Below are 15,385 nucleotides of genomic sequence, written 5' to 3'. Positions count from 1 at the left end.
TGGTGTATCAGTAGGTCAAGGCAGAACACTGACAACTTGGAGGATTGCTTCACAGTTTATCCATTCCTGAGTGGAAATGGGAGTTGATCATGATGGACTTCGTGACCCATTTACCGGTAAGCTCGAGGAATTGTGATGCTATCTGGGTTGTGGTTGACCGACTCACCAAGTCAGCACATTTCATTCCTTATAACCGAGACTTTAGTTTTGATAGGATGACACGATTGTACATCCAGGATATTGTTCGATTGCACGGAGTGCCTGTGAGCATCGTCAGCGATCGAGATCCCAGGTTTACTTCTAGGTTCTGGGGGAGCCTTCAGTGCGCTATGGGTACTACTCTTAGTTTGAGTACAGCATATCACCCAGAGACTGACGGGCAGTCAGAGTGCACGATTCGTACTCTTGAAGACATGTTGCGAGCATGTTCTATGGATTTCGGTCCAGCATGGCAAGATCAGTTGCCATTGATTGAGTTCGCGTACAACAACAGTTACCATCGCAGTATTGGGATGGCTCCATTTGAGGCGTTGTACGGGCGACGATGTTGTACTCCACTGTTCTGGGAGGAAGTGGGGGAGCGACAGGTTGAGGGACCAGAGTTAGTCCAGCAGGATGTTGATATTGTTGGACAGATCAAGAAGAGAATTAAGGTTGCACAGGATCGACAAGCTAATTATGCTAATGTCAAGCGCAGACCTTTATAGTTTGAGGTGGGTGAGAAAGTATTCCTGAAAGTCTCACCATTTCGCAGGATTTTTGAGATTTGGTTAAGCTATCTCCTAGGTTTATTGGTCCATTTGAAATATTGGAAAGTGTTGGAGATCTGGTTTACAGGTTGGCTTTACCCCCGTATTTGTCTAAGTATCCACGACGTGTTCCATGTTTCACTGTTACGACGGTATGTGGCGGATGAGTCTCATATCTTACAGCCGTCTGAGGTACAGTTGGAATCGAATTTGACATATGTGGAGAGACCTTTGCGTATCATAGGTCACAAGGAAAAGGTGTTACGCAACAAGACCATTCCTCTTGTTCTAGTTCAGTGGCAGCGCCGAAGCACTGAGGAGGCCATTTGGAAACTTGAGAGTCGTATGCGTACAGATTATCCAGAGTTATTTTGAATTGTTGTATTTTCAGGTTGTAACTTGTAAAATGAATCAGTTTGAATAAAAGATGTTTATTCAATATTTTACTGCATTCAGTACTTAAGATTGTTCGAGGAAGAAATATCTTAAGTAGGGGGAGAATGTAGTAGCCCGGTTCCATTTTACAAGATTAAGTGATTTTAAACATGTTAGAAAATGACATATAATTCTAAAAGTGTCAAAACATGTTTAAGGATTCCTTATTTGGTAAAAATAAGTGGAAAATCATATCCGGAACGTCCGAAAATGGTGGGGTAGGTCCCGGGGGTTCCGGAGGACCAAAACCAGTTCGGAAGCATGAGAAACAGTTCAGAGCTACCGGGCAGATCGGAGCTTCCTATCCGAGATAGGAGCTTCCGATCCGAGAACGGAGCTTTCTTTCCGAGAACGAAGCTTCCGATCTCAACCAGAATTAGGTGTCAAGGAGATTGAAACAAGTGGCCAGATGCAGGAGATCAGAGCTTCCGATCCTGCGATCGGAGCTTTCGATCTCGGCCGTCCAAAACGTGGAAAACATGCACCGATCGGAGCTTCCGATCGTGGCCTATAAATAGGGGTCCGAATCCCTCATTTTTAAGTGCAATTTTCCCTCTCCTCTCCCGGTAATCGCTCTATTTAAGGGCTTCGGGACTCTTTTTTTAAGAGTTGGAGTAGGAAATAGTTTATTTTATAGCGGAGAGTGTCCGCAGTAGCAGCCAGGCGGCGGAGCTCTGGCGAGGCATCTAGGGGTCGTAGCTAGGCTATGCCCAGGCTCTGGGGCATGCGACATCAGCGGGCTGACGACGGACGAAGGTATGGCTTTGGTTCCCTATACTAAATAGGGAGTAGGCTATAGTTTAATTAAGGCTTTTAGAGCCTAGTAGGTGATGTTTTGCATGCTAGGTAATGCATGGTTATTTATGTTGTAGTGTTGCACGGTAGACTTGGACCTAGATGGAAGCTTCTAGGATCTGCCTTAGAAAGGTACGGAAGTATTATTCGAGATATCTAGATTGAGTATGCATGTATTATGTGTTTGCATGGATTATGTGATTGCATGTTTTATATGCCTTTATATACAGCATTTCATGACTGTATGTTGCATACATGAGCATATTGGGCTTTTACCTTAGAGGTATCCTGTAGTAGGGCGCTCACCCTACGAGTTTGTGGATGGTTGGATACGTAAGTCTTGTGTCAGGTCACCTTTATGATTGGACATATGTACTAGTATCAGGTCACCATTATCCACTGGGTATATGAGCCACCTCCTGATGCGACGGCGCAGCGTGCTATATATCCTGGGCCCGATCTATGAGCTTGTTTCTTGACCTGAGAGTCTTGGTACCCAGTTCACATGCATACATGCACACATAACACCGTATACTCATACTCTTGTACTGAGCATGTTAGGCTCACTTCCGGTTATTTTCTGTTGGCTGGATTGTTGGAAAACTGTGTTCAGATCAATTAGAATTGATACCCGGTGCAGCGGAAGTTTAAAAATTTATTTTATTAATATGGAACGATTCCATATCTGGGTATCAAAACTTTTATGATTAAATTGTGTAAGTAAAATAAATAATCACAATTAAATATTTTACCTTAAAATCTCGAAGCGAGATTATGGACACCAACATAATTCAATCTGCTCTTGTTGTATATCCCCGGAACTGATTAACGAACGTTTCTTCAATCAGGTCCACGAATAGAAAACAAAACCCTCTGATTGACTGCACTAGAAATCAATCAGAAGTTTGCGTAGAGAATAAACAGATATGATCTGTTAATTCAGATTGTAATTTTTCATAAAAATCACAAGCCGAATTTTCTCCGAAAGGGACAGAGGATTTTGAAAATCCCCTTCAAATATTTAGAGTGTAATTTCGAAAATTATAAAATACAATGTGTTTGATTTTCGAACCCAACACCTCTATTTATAGATAATTTCTAGTTATAATTGTATCAGGACTCTAACTCCTTAAAGACCACAATCCATAACTTAAGCCCAGCAAGCCAAGCCCGTTGTTATAGAAATTAATATAAAATTCATCGTGACTCCGATTGATAAACTGATTTCACCAATGTGCACAGAAACCATTTCTGCATCTTTTAGATTCAAGATAATTTTTCTGAATCCGAATTCAGTGATTTCCAAAAATGTCCATCCCTATTTTATTTTAGGAAATCTAACTCCCTTTAGTTAAGAAGTCCAACTTCTCTTTCATTAAATTTAACTCTTTAAATTTAACTATCTCTATGGGGTTTTAGTAATCCATTACTTGTGTAACCCTCAATGGTTCAGGAATACAGCTAGCAGTGGGCTCACAACTCCTTGTGACTTGGAACAACAATTTCCGACTTACCCATCGAATCATGGTAAGAGCGCCTAGCAACATCGCCCCATGATTCCCTAGGTATTAATGATAGTGCCTGCAAGAACCAATAGATTTTGGTTAGCGTACAGTACGGTCCCTTCATCCATATATCCCGATCGAATCAACAACCATTGGTATATCGAGAGTCGTTCGAGATTCGATAACTATGCATTACATCTTGGAGATCAAATAGTGACATCGCATGTGTTACTAGGATAACCAATTAACCTAAAACACATCATGTACTCTGGCCAGAGATTCGTCAGACTAATATCTCCTCAGATCGCATAGGATATCCACACTCGCAAGTATGTGGTGAATCCTTGACAACAAAGCATCGACTCCTATATGTGTCATAACTGTACCCAATCCCGACACCTGATGACCCCAATAGAGTCGGTAAACGAGTCAAAGTACAGTACTAGCATATAGAGTCTCAATGATGTTTCAAGTAATAAGGACTAATGGTGTACAACCAAAACCGCGGACTTTATACACTCGATAAGTGATAACCACTTGGAAAGTCCGAATAGGGTAGTTCGATCATCACTATGTTCCATACCAATGAAACGTGGTACTCGGCATCGCAAATGCTAGTCTCAATCTCGAGCGATCCTTATCCTTATTTGCGGACGGCTCAATTGACTAGGAACAGTTTAGAATATACAGTGACTATAAGATGTGTTTCATGATAGCCATCCCCATGTGCTACCACATCGTACATACACTATAGTATATTCAAGGTCTTTATCAAAACAACAATATTATATCATAATATAACAATATGAAGAAAGATAAAGTCAATACCATTATAAAAGTGTAAATTATATTAAACAAAAGATTGTTTTACATAGAGTCATAAAAGCCCTTAGCCACAAGTTGGCTAACCGGGCACCCACTCTTTCAATCTCCCACTTGCCCTAAAGCCAACTAGTCATACTACGTAATCCCATTGCTTCGCGATGTTTGTCAAACAATGGTCCTGGCAAGGGCTTAGTAAGCGGATCAGCGATATTGTCTGTAGAGGTCACTCTCTCGACACTGATGTCTCCTCTTTCCACAATCTCCCGGATGATGTGGTATTTCCTCAGTACGTGTTTGGACTTCTGATGAGACCTTGGCTCCTTTGCCTGAGCAACGGCACCCGTGTTGTCACAGTACACCGGGACTGGACCAACAGCTTCAGGAATTACACCCAACTCTTGGATGAATTTCCTTATCCAAACCGCCTCTTTAGCAGCAGCTGATGCTGCAATGTATTCTGCCTCAGTGGTGGAATCCGCTGTGGTGTCTTGCTTGGAACTCTTCCAAGAGATAGCACCGCCATTGAGCACGAATACAAATCCAGAGGTTGATTTTGAGTCATCCACGTCACATTGGAAGCTAGAGTCGGTGTAGCCTTCCAACTTCAATTCTCTTCCTCCATAAACCATGAACACATTCTTAGTCCTTCGTAAGTACTTAAGAATATCCTTCACGGCTTTCCAATGCATTTGATCGGGATAGGCTTGATATCTGCTCGTGACGCTCATAGCATAGGCCACATCCGGTCTGGTAGATATCATCCCATACATGATACTACCAATGGCTGACGCATATGGTATGTGTGTCATCTTCTCTATCTCTTCGTCAGTCTTGGGACACATTGACTTGGATAAAGAAACTCCATGACACATAGGTAGATGTCCTCTCTTGGACCCATCCATTGAAAACCTTTTCAATATGGTTTCGATGTAGGTTGATTGAGTAAGTCCTATCATTCTCTTAGATCTATCTCTATAGATCTGTATCCCAAGAATATAGGAGGCCTCACCCAAATCCTTCATCGAGAATCTACTTGATAACCATATCTTTGTTGACTGCAACATCCCTACGTCATTCCCCATGAGTAGAATGTCATCAATATAAAGTACTAAGAATGTTACCGCATCCTTAACTACTTTCTTGTACACGCATGGTTCCTCCGGATATTTGATGAAACCAAAATCCTTTATTGTTTCATCAAATTTCTGGTTCCAACTTCTTGATGCTTGTTTGAGACCATAGATTGATCTCTGAAGCTTGCATACCTTATGCTCGCTTGCCATGGATGTGTATCCCTCAGGCTGCGTCATATAGATCTCTTCCTTAATGTTTCCATTAAGAAATGCAGTCTTTACATCCATTTGTCATATCTCATAGTCATACCATGCTGCTATGGCAATAAGGATTCTTATGGACTTGAACATTGCGACTGGTGAAAAGGTTTCATCATAGTCAACTCCTTGTCTTTGAGTATAACCTTTTGCCACCAATCGTGCCTTGTAGGTCAATACCTTTCCATCAGGCCCAAGCTTTCTCTTGTAGATCCATTTGCACCCAATTGGAACAATTCCATCGGGAGGATCTACTAAAGACCAAACTTGGTTAGAATGCATCGAATCTATTTCCGATTGCATAGCTTCAAGCCATAAATTTGAATCCGCATCAGAAATTGCTTCCTTGAAGTTTCTTGGATCACATCCAATATCGGGTTCACTTTGATCCCCTTCAAGAAGAAGACCATATCTAATAGGAGGCCTAGAAGTCCTCTCAGATCTCCTAGTAGTAGGCGTGTCTTGTGATGATTCTTGAGGTGTAGGATCGCTATTTTGTATCTCGGGTTCTTCTCGAATTTCTTCGAGTTCCATCATCTTGCCTTTCTTATCCAATAAGAAATCCTTCTCCAAGAAGGTGGCATTCCTTGAAACAAACACTTTTGTTTCATTAGGATGATAGAAATAATATCCGATTGAATTCTTCGGATACCCCACAAAATAACATAAGGAGGATCGACTATCCAACTTATCTCCCACTGTCTGCTTCACGTAAGCAGGACATCCCCAAATCCTCAAGTAAGAATACTTAGGAGCTTTGCCATTCCATAACTCGTATGGTGTTTTATTTACTGCTTTAGTGTGGACGTTGTTTAACAACAATAGGGCCGTTTCAAGCGCGTAGCCCCAAAACGAAGGTGGGAGCTCAGTGAAGCTCATCATGGATCGAACCATGTCCAACAAAGTTCGATTGCGACGCTCCGAAACACCATTAAGCTGAGGTGTCATAGGAGGAGTCCACTGAGAGAGAATCTCATTCTCTTTTAGATAGTCCAAAAACTCGGTACTTAAGTATTCTCCACCTTGATCCAATCGAAGTGCCTTAATACTTTTACCTAGTTTGTTTTCTACTTCAGCCTTGAATTCTTTGAACCTTTCAAATGCTTCAGACTTATATTTTATTAAATATAAATACCCATACCTAGAATGATCATCAGTAAAGGTAATGAAGTAGGTGTTGCCACATTTAGTACCAATCCTAAATGGACCACAAACATCTATATGGATCAAATCCAACAGATTTTGACTACGCTCAGGTTTCCCTTTGAAAGGAGATTTAGTCATTTTTCCCTTTAGGCAGGACTCACAAGTAGGTAGAGAGTTAATATCAGACATATCAAACATGCCCTCTCCCACTAGCTTGTTCATCCTCCTTGAGGAAATATGACCTAGCCTAGCATGCCAAAGGTTTGCCGGGTTTTGACTATCGTCCTTCCTTTTAATTGTTGTTACCGGTTTATCAACATAATTAATTGGAACGTCTTTTAATTTTAAGCTATATAGATCGTTTTCAAGCTGTCCATTTCCAATCAAACATTCATTCTTGTAAATATTGCAAATCCCATTTACAAAATTGCAAGAAAAACCATCTCTATCAAGCATAGAAATAGATATAATGTTTTTGACCAAATTCGGAACATATAAAACATCTCTCAAAAATAACTTAAAATTGTTCTGCAAAACTAAATAAATGTCTCCTATAGCTTTGGCTTCGACTCTAGAACCATTTCCGAGCCTTAGCTGGGTCTCACCCATCCTTAGCTTACGACTTCTTGTCATCACCTGCAAATCATTTCAAATGTGAGATCCACATCCGGTATTCAATACCCAAGAAGAAGTATTAAGAGAAACATTTATTTCAATGTAAAACATACCCTTTGCAGTTCGCAACTGTTCGAGGTATTCCTTGCAGTTACGTTTCCAATGACCGGGTTTCTTGCAGTAATGGCAAACGTTTTCATCTTTTATTCCAATTGAAGCCTTAGCCTTTCCCTTCTTATTTGGTAGAATCTTCTTGGGTGGGGCAGAACGTTTCTTACCCTTTCTACTTGGTCCTTTCTTAGAGTTAGAAGAGGAGCCAACCAAGAGTACCGGTTTATCCTTCTTTAGTGTGGCTTCATAAGTCACAAGCATATTGACCATCTCTTCAAGGGTGGCCTCTATCTTGTTCATATTGAAGTTCATCACAAAGCCGTCAAACGACGAAGGAAGTGAAAGAAGCAACAAGTCCGCATTGAGTTCATGCTCTAATGTCAGTTCGAGTTTTACCAACTTTTCAATGAGCCCAATCATGTGTACCCCATGCTCACGGACCGAAGTCCCATCTCACATGCGGCATGTAATGAGCTCTTTGACAGTCGCAAATTTCTCGGCCCTTGACTGAGCTCCAAAAATTTCATTGAGTGCGCTGTGAATGTCAGCAGCATTCACCGCATCCTCAAATCTCCTCTGGAGTTCATCAGACATTGATGCTAGCATATAACTCTTTGCCTTGACATCATGGTTCCACCAATCGTCAAGCTTTTTCAACTCTTCCGGACTAGTGTTAGTCGGGGCTTCCTTCAGAGGACGCTTCTCTAACACGTAGAAAGCCTTCTCCGAATTTAGAATGATTTTTAACTTACGGAACCATTCCGTATAGTTAGCGCCAGTCAACTTGTTTTGATCGAGAATTGAGAGTAGTGGATTACACGAATTCATAGTAATGAAATACTGAAAAGGAAACAGACAATAATCAGTGATTTGTTTAATTAATTTACTAAGACATAAAATATGGCGAATTTCATTTTATGAATTACACTCCCACTATTTTGACGATTTCACTACCCTCTAGTGAAAACGAGAAACATTTTCTTTAGTGGGAACATGGAGTCCAATTGACAAACTATGGTCCCGAATAATATCAGCCAACCATAATTTTCAAAAGGTAGAGCCCAATTGCTTCCAAAGCAACCTCCATGTTTTTACCTCATGTCCAATAAGGGCCCAATAATATGACGCCGTTTATTGTGACATGTCAAGATGACCCATCAATATTAAGTTGTGATGGACGGTTGCCATGTGGATCCCCAATAATATGAGCCAATCCCATGGGAGTTCCACCCAACTTACAACATGTGTCGATCCAATGTACAGCTTTCCGACGAACGGGCCCCCCCAATAATATGAGCCGGACCGTATCCGCGGGTAGCATCACATACATTGATCATTGATGGAAGGTAGGAATATTTAAACAATATTTAAAATTCCCTTTTGTTTATCTTGATTTCAATTTTAAATCATATTTAAAATGAGGGATTTTATTTTTGAAAATTTGTCTCATCATGCAAATATATGTATGCTTGCGGGATTCATACAATTTAGTCTAAACATGCATACATCAATAATATCATATATTATTAAAGGATGATCGATCTCATTAACTATTCGACCCGTGGTTGCCAATCACGAGTCTAAGTTCAATCCTAGGTGTTATGCAAGTATGCAATGCAATCCTATTACATTGTGCTTCCAATTTACATTTCTTCGGTCTTCATTGTCTGCTGGGCCCACTATTCTTCAAATCTTTGTCTCCCACTAAGTCTAATAAATTTACAATAAATTTCGATGACAAATATGGGATACATTTTTAGGGGTGGGAACGGGCCATAAACCAGACCCACTTTTATTACATATGACAATCATATTGGGCTATAAACCAAGCCCATTAATAAACACCAACAACAATAAGACAAATGTAAATCACCTAACATACACCTAAAACATTGGTCATGGCAATCGATCATCCTTTATCCATTAATTAATTCAATAATTAAATAATTGGATAAACATGCAATGACATCATAATTTAAAAGATAAAATCATATTTTATCTTATCCATCCATAAGATCATATCTTATCATCAATTGTACCAAAATAATTAATTTTATAAAATTTAATTTAACGGATAAAATTTATAAATTTTCCAAAAATTTAAATTTATCCAAAAATCAATTTTAAAAATTTCGGACTCGAACAATTCGATCTGATGCCTCGTGATCTAATCAAATACAATTTTCGATCGGATCAAACACAAGAATTTCAAAAATTCAAAATTTTAAAAAAATTAAAATTTTAATTTTCCGGGCTGCCCGGGACAATCCCGGGCAGCCCGTGCCCCGACCGGGGCTCGGTTGGGCAGCCCGTCGCTGCCCGTGTTTTGCCCGTCAAAATTTTGAATTTTTAAAAATTTGTTTTGTTTCAAAAACGAGGCTTAAAAATTTTGTACAATCGATTAATTTAAACGTTTGATCTGAGCAACCTGGCTCTGATACCGCTGTTGGAAAACTGTGTTCAGATCAATTAGAATTGATACCCGGTGCAGCGGAAGTTTAAAAATTTATTTTATTAATATGGAACGATTCCATATTTGGGTATCAAAACTTTTACGATTAAATTGTGTAAGTAAAATAAATAATCACAATTAAATATTTTACCTTAAAATCTCGAAGCGAGATTATGGACACCAACAGAATTTAATCTGCTCTTGTTGTATATCCCCGGAACTGATGAACGAATGTTTCTTCAATCAGGTCCACGAATAGAAAACAAAACCCTCTGATTGACTGCACTAGAAATCAATCAGAAGTTTGCGTAGAGAATAAATAGATATGATCTGTTAATTCAGATTGTAATTTTTCATAAAAATCACAAGCCGAATTTTCTCCGAAAGGGACAGAGGATTTCAAAAATCCCCTTCAAATATTTAGAGTGTAATTTCGAAAATTATAAAACACAATGTGTTTGATTTTCGAACCCAACACCTCTATTTATAGATAATTTTTAGTTATAATTGTATCAGGACTCTAACTCCTTAAAGCCCACAATCCATAACTTAAGCCCAACAAGCCAAGCCCGTTGTTATAGAAATTAATATAAAATTCATCGTGACTCCGATTGATAAACTGATTTCACCAATGTGCACAAAAACCATTTCTGCATATTTTAGAGTCAAGATAATTTTTCTGAATCCGAATTCAGTGATTTCCAAAAATGCCCATCCCTATGTCATTTTAGGAAATCTCACTCCCTTTAGTTAAGAAGTCCAACTTCTCTTTCATTAAATTTAACTCTTTAAATTTAACTATCTCTACGGGGTTTCAGTAATCCATTACTTGTGTAACCCTCAATGGTTCAGGAATACAGCTAGCCGTGGGCTCACAACTCCTTGTGACTCGGAACAACAATTTCCGACTTACCCATCGAATCATGGTAAGAGCGCCTAGCAACATCGCCCCATGATTCCCTAGGTATTACTGATAGTGCCTGCAAGAACCAGTATATTTTGGTTAGTGTACAGTACGGTCCCTTCATCCATATATCCCAATCGAATCAACAACCATTGGTATATCGAGAGTCGTTCGAGATTCGATAACTATGCATTACATCTTGGAGATCAAATAGTGACATCGCATGTGTTACTAGGATAACCAATTAACCTAAAACACATCATGTACTCTGGCCAGAGATTCGTCACACTAATATCTCCTCAGATCGCATAGGATATCCACACTCGCAAGTATGTGGTGAATCCTTGACAACAAAGCATCGACTCCTATATGTGTCGTAACTGTACCCAATCCCGACACCTGATGACCCCAATAGAGTCGGTAAACGAGTCAAAGTACAGTACTAGCATATAGAGTCTCAATGATGTTTCAAGTAATAAGGACTAATGGTGTACAACCAAAACCGCGGACTTTATCCACTCGATAAGTGATAACCACTTGGAAAGTCCGAATAGGGTAGTTCGATCATTCATCATATGAATATCCATTTGCATGCTTTGAACATCTCTATGTTCCATACCAATGAAACGTGGTACTCGGCATCGCAAATGCTAGTCTCAATCTCGAGCGATCCTTATCCCTTTTTTGCGGCTCAATTGACTAGGAACAGTTTAGAATATACAGTGACTATAAGATGTGTTTCATGATAGCCATCCCCATGTGCTACCACATCATACATACACTATAGTATATACAAGGTTTTTATCAAAACAACAATATTATATCATAATATAACAATATGAAGAAAGATAAAGTCAATACCATTATAAAAGTGTAAATTATATTAAACAAAAGATTGTTTTACATAGAGTCATAAAAGCCCTTAGCCACAAGTTGGCTAACCGGGCACCCACTCTTTCATGGATGCCCTATTCCATGGGGCAGATGCAGGTACTTCTCCCGGAGACAGGGAGGTTAGGTGGTGACCAAGGCTGGATAGCGGGGTTGACCACTAGGTTTTGCTTACCTGGTATTTGACTTACTTTAATTCCGCATTTTCTCTGATTAAGATTATTTTATTAATTAATTGCATGCTAAAGTTCTGATTAGTAGGTGATCACGATGCGGGTCACTACACTCATCCTTATTTTTCATAAAGATAACAGGAGCTCCCCACGAAGATACACTAGGCTGAATGTATCCCTTATCCAAGAGATCCTGCAACTGGTTCTTCAACTCATGCATCTCTGATGGAGCCAGACGTTATGGTGCCCGCGAAATATGTGAAGTCCCTGACACTAGCTCAATGTCAAACTCCAATTCCCGTATAGGAGGAAAACCCAGAATCTCATCAGGAAAACCATCAGGGAATTCATTAACAAGAGGAAAACTCCTTATACCAACACTCTCAGTGGACAATTCAATCGCATAGATAAGGTAGCCTTCCTCTCCAGATTCCAGAGCTCGACAGGCTCTCAAAGCAGACACCAAAGGCATCGGAGGTCGCGCTCCCTCACCATAGAAAAACCAGCTATCATCCCCAACCTGATGAAATTTCACAATTTCTGGTAACAGTCCACTAAAGCTAGGTATGTGGTCAGCATATCTATTCCTAATATGCAATAAATATCCTCCATTGATAAAACCATGAGATTTGCTGTCAAAACATTACCTTCAAATTCTAAGAGACAATTCAACACTAGACGTTTTGCCAACGCGGACTGACCCGTCGATGTAGAAACAGAGAGAACTACGTCTAGGGTAATATAAGGTAACTTATGACGCTTAACAAAACGTACATATATGAAGGAATGAAATGCACCAATATCAATAAGAACAAAAGCAGGTATTCCATATAAAAAAAACGTACTCGCTATCACTTTCTCATTATCCTCCACAGCCTGATCATGCCTCAGAGCAAACACCTGACCAGAAGTACAAGGTTGCAGATTAGAACCCCCTGCTGATTGCTCTGGTGGCCTCTGCTGAACATTAGTCTGGGAACCAAAACCTACTCCCGCAGCCTGTGGACAATCCTTCTTAAGATGACCAATCTCTCCACCACGAAAACAAGCTCTTGTAGCCTTTCGGCTCTTGTCATAGGGATGATTCTTACCACAATGGTCACACTGACCCTTCTTTCCAAAACGCATCACTCCCCCAGATCCGGAGGAATAAGTAGAATAAGACTTCCTGAAAGACTGAGCATGTGAGACCTCGGTTCTAAACATATAATCTTGGATTAAACAATAATTAAGCATACAAGATCCAAGATTAAAACCAATAGAAGAAAAAAATTATTTTTTAAAAAAGAACATGCCCGGACCCCGTGCACACATCCGTGCACGGGTCCGTGCTTAAACAATTCACTAAAAACTTGAGTTTATGTTCGACTACATGAACCCTTACCCGGAGGTGGCACGGGGTCGTGCACTCAAAATTAAGCACACTATAAAATTTGCGAAGGGACACGGACCCTTTCACGGACGTGGCATGGGGTCCGTGCCCTGCAGCACCAGAAAAAGCTAAGCTTCAGCATAACAAAATCCATGCTAACACAATCCAATTCTTCAATTCCACAATGCTACAAACTCAATAAAACATGCATAAAGAGTACAAAGTAGATCTAGAGTTGTACATTATTCAAACCAGTAGAACATGCTTCGGTTCTAGATTACAATTCGAATACAAAACAAGTTCGAATTATAATTCGACTTCTAAAAACACCAAGTCCTAACTTCTACTCAACTCAACCCCTAGAATGCTACCTCTGACTTGATCCTGCCTCACCTGTCGCCAAGTACACATACAAAACAAAGCAAAAGCCGGATAACTCCGGTGAGAATGATATTCCCAATAAAATAAACATAACATGCAATACAAGTAATATATCAACAACATGATATCAAGACAACATATTCAACGTTAAGACGAATGAAATGCATATCTTTAAAATCGGTATATCAACTCTGAAAAAACAAGGGATTGTTGTTATGCTTTTGGGATCCCAAGGATGAGATCACGTAATGACTCACCAACTCTCCCAATCGAGGCGGTGCCACATATCCCAATCCCCTAGACTTTGGTGCGACTATAAGGAGTATGCTGACACTAGGTGAACTTCTACAACCCAAGCCACTTGCAGTATAGCCCCCAAAACTTCTAAACAAAAAGGGCGTACAGCCCGCTGAAATCAAAGATTTAGGCTCGAGATGAATGCATAAGAAAAACATAAAGCATCAAGACATAATAACAAAGATCAAACCAACAAAATACAACTCCCCCATTCTAGAACGAGTATTGATGCAAGTATGTGATTTTAAGGGGAACTCAAGAACCAACTGTCTCAAGTGTGCTATCCCGCTAAAACGATGTCTGCTTGTACCTTTCGATGCAATCAGCTCCAACTCTGGATAAGCTACAAAAGAGGCTATATCAAAATCTATACAACCTAAACAACAACAACGCTCAAGGTAAACTCTTTACCACTCTTCGTCCAACTCTTCGACGATCGAATTCTGCTAACTCTGGGCTTGACAAACTTCAAACGAATCTGTACGGGGGCAAAAGAAGATTAACAATGACGAACAATCCAATATCAAAGGTTCAACAACTCAAACGGTTCAAAAATCCCAAAAATTCAAACCGGCGGCATAATGGCTATAAACTGATCAAACCGAAAACGCAGACAGCAGTACAGCATTGAAAAAAACTCAAAGCAATGCTAAAACAACAATAAAAATCCAAATCCAACAAATCACAAAACCCCCATTTTCGAATTATGCTTCCAAAAATCATAACAAATCCAAACGACGCTCTATTTCAAAACCGATTGAAATTGTCGATAAGAACTATCTCAAGAACGACATAACTGAAACTCAATCGATTCTAACAACATCCGGAAAATAAAATACATCCGATCGAAGAAATACTTACGATAGAACGAAGCTCTCGCGGCCGTGATCGCTAATCTGCCTTCAAAAATAAATTCTAACGGACGGATCGACCGAAAACCGAGATTTGATACCTTGAAGAAACGATTTGGGCTCCTAAAATGGAGGAAAGGCGATGCAGGAGGAAGGTAGAATGGAGAAGACAAGTCAAAGCCTCTTAAATATCTTATAAAATTGATATTAGCATTTTGGTCCCTGAAAAATCCAAAATTTGCAAAATAGACCCTGATGAAAATCAAATCGGCTCTTGAATTATGTGATCTCTGATTATTTGAAATAAACTCAATTAAGATAAATTTGGGGCGTTACAATTCTTCCTCTCTAAAAAGAGATTTCTTCCTTGAAATCAATAAGAATCAATCACATAAGATAGAATTAAGAACTTAATGTTTGAAAACTGGCGGTCAGATCAATCACGATTGATACCCGGTGCAGCGGAAGTTTAAAAATTTTTATCATGGAACAATTCCATGGTGTGGGTATCAACCATTCAAAGATTAAATTATTGTGTGTGTAAAATTCAAA

The sequence above is a fragment of the Henckelia pumila genome, chromosome 4, assembly GCF_033568475.1.
Source record: "Henckelia pumila isolate YLH828 chromosome 4, ASM3356847v2, whole genome shotgun sequence".
Taxonomy (NCBI): domain Eukaryota; kingdom Viridiplantae; phylum Streptophyta; class Magnoliopsida; order Lamiales; family Gesneriaceae; genus Henckelia; species Henckelia pumila.
The sequence above is the reverse complement of the archived record's forward strand: the minus strand, read 5'-3'. Positions refer to the sequence as shown.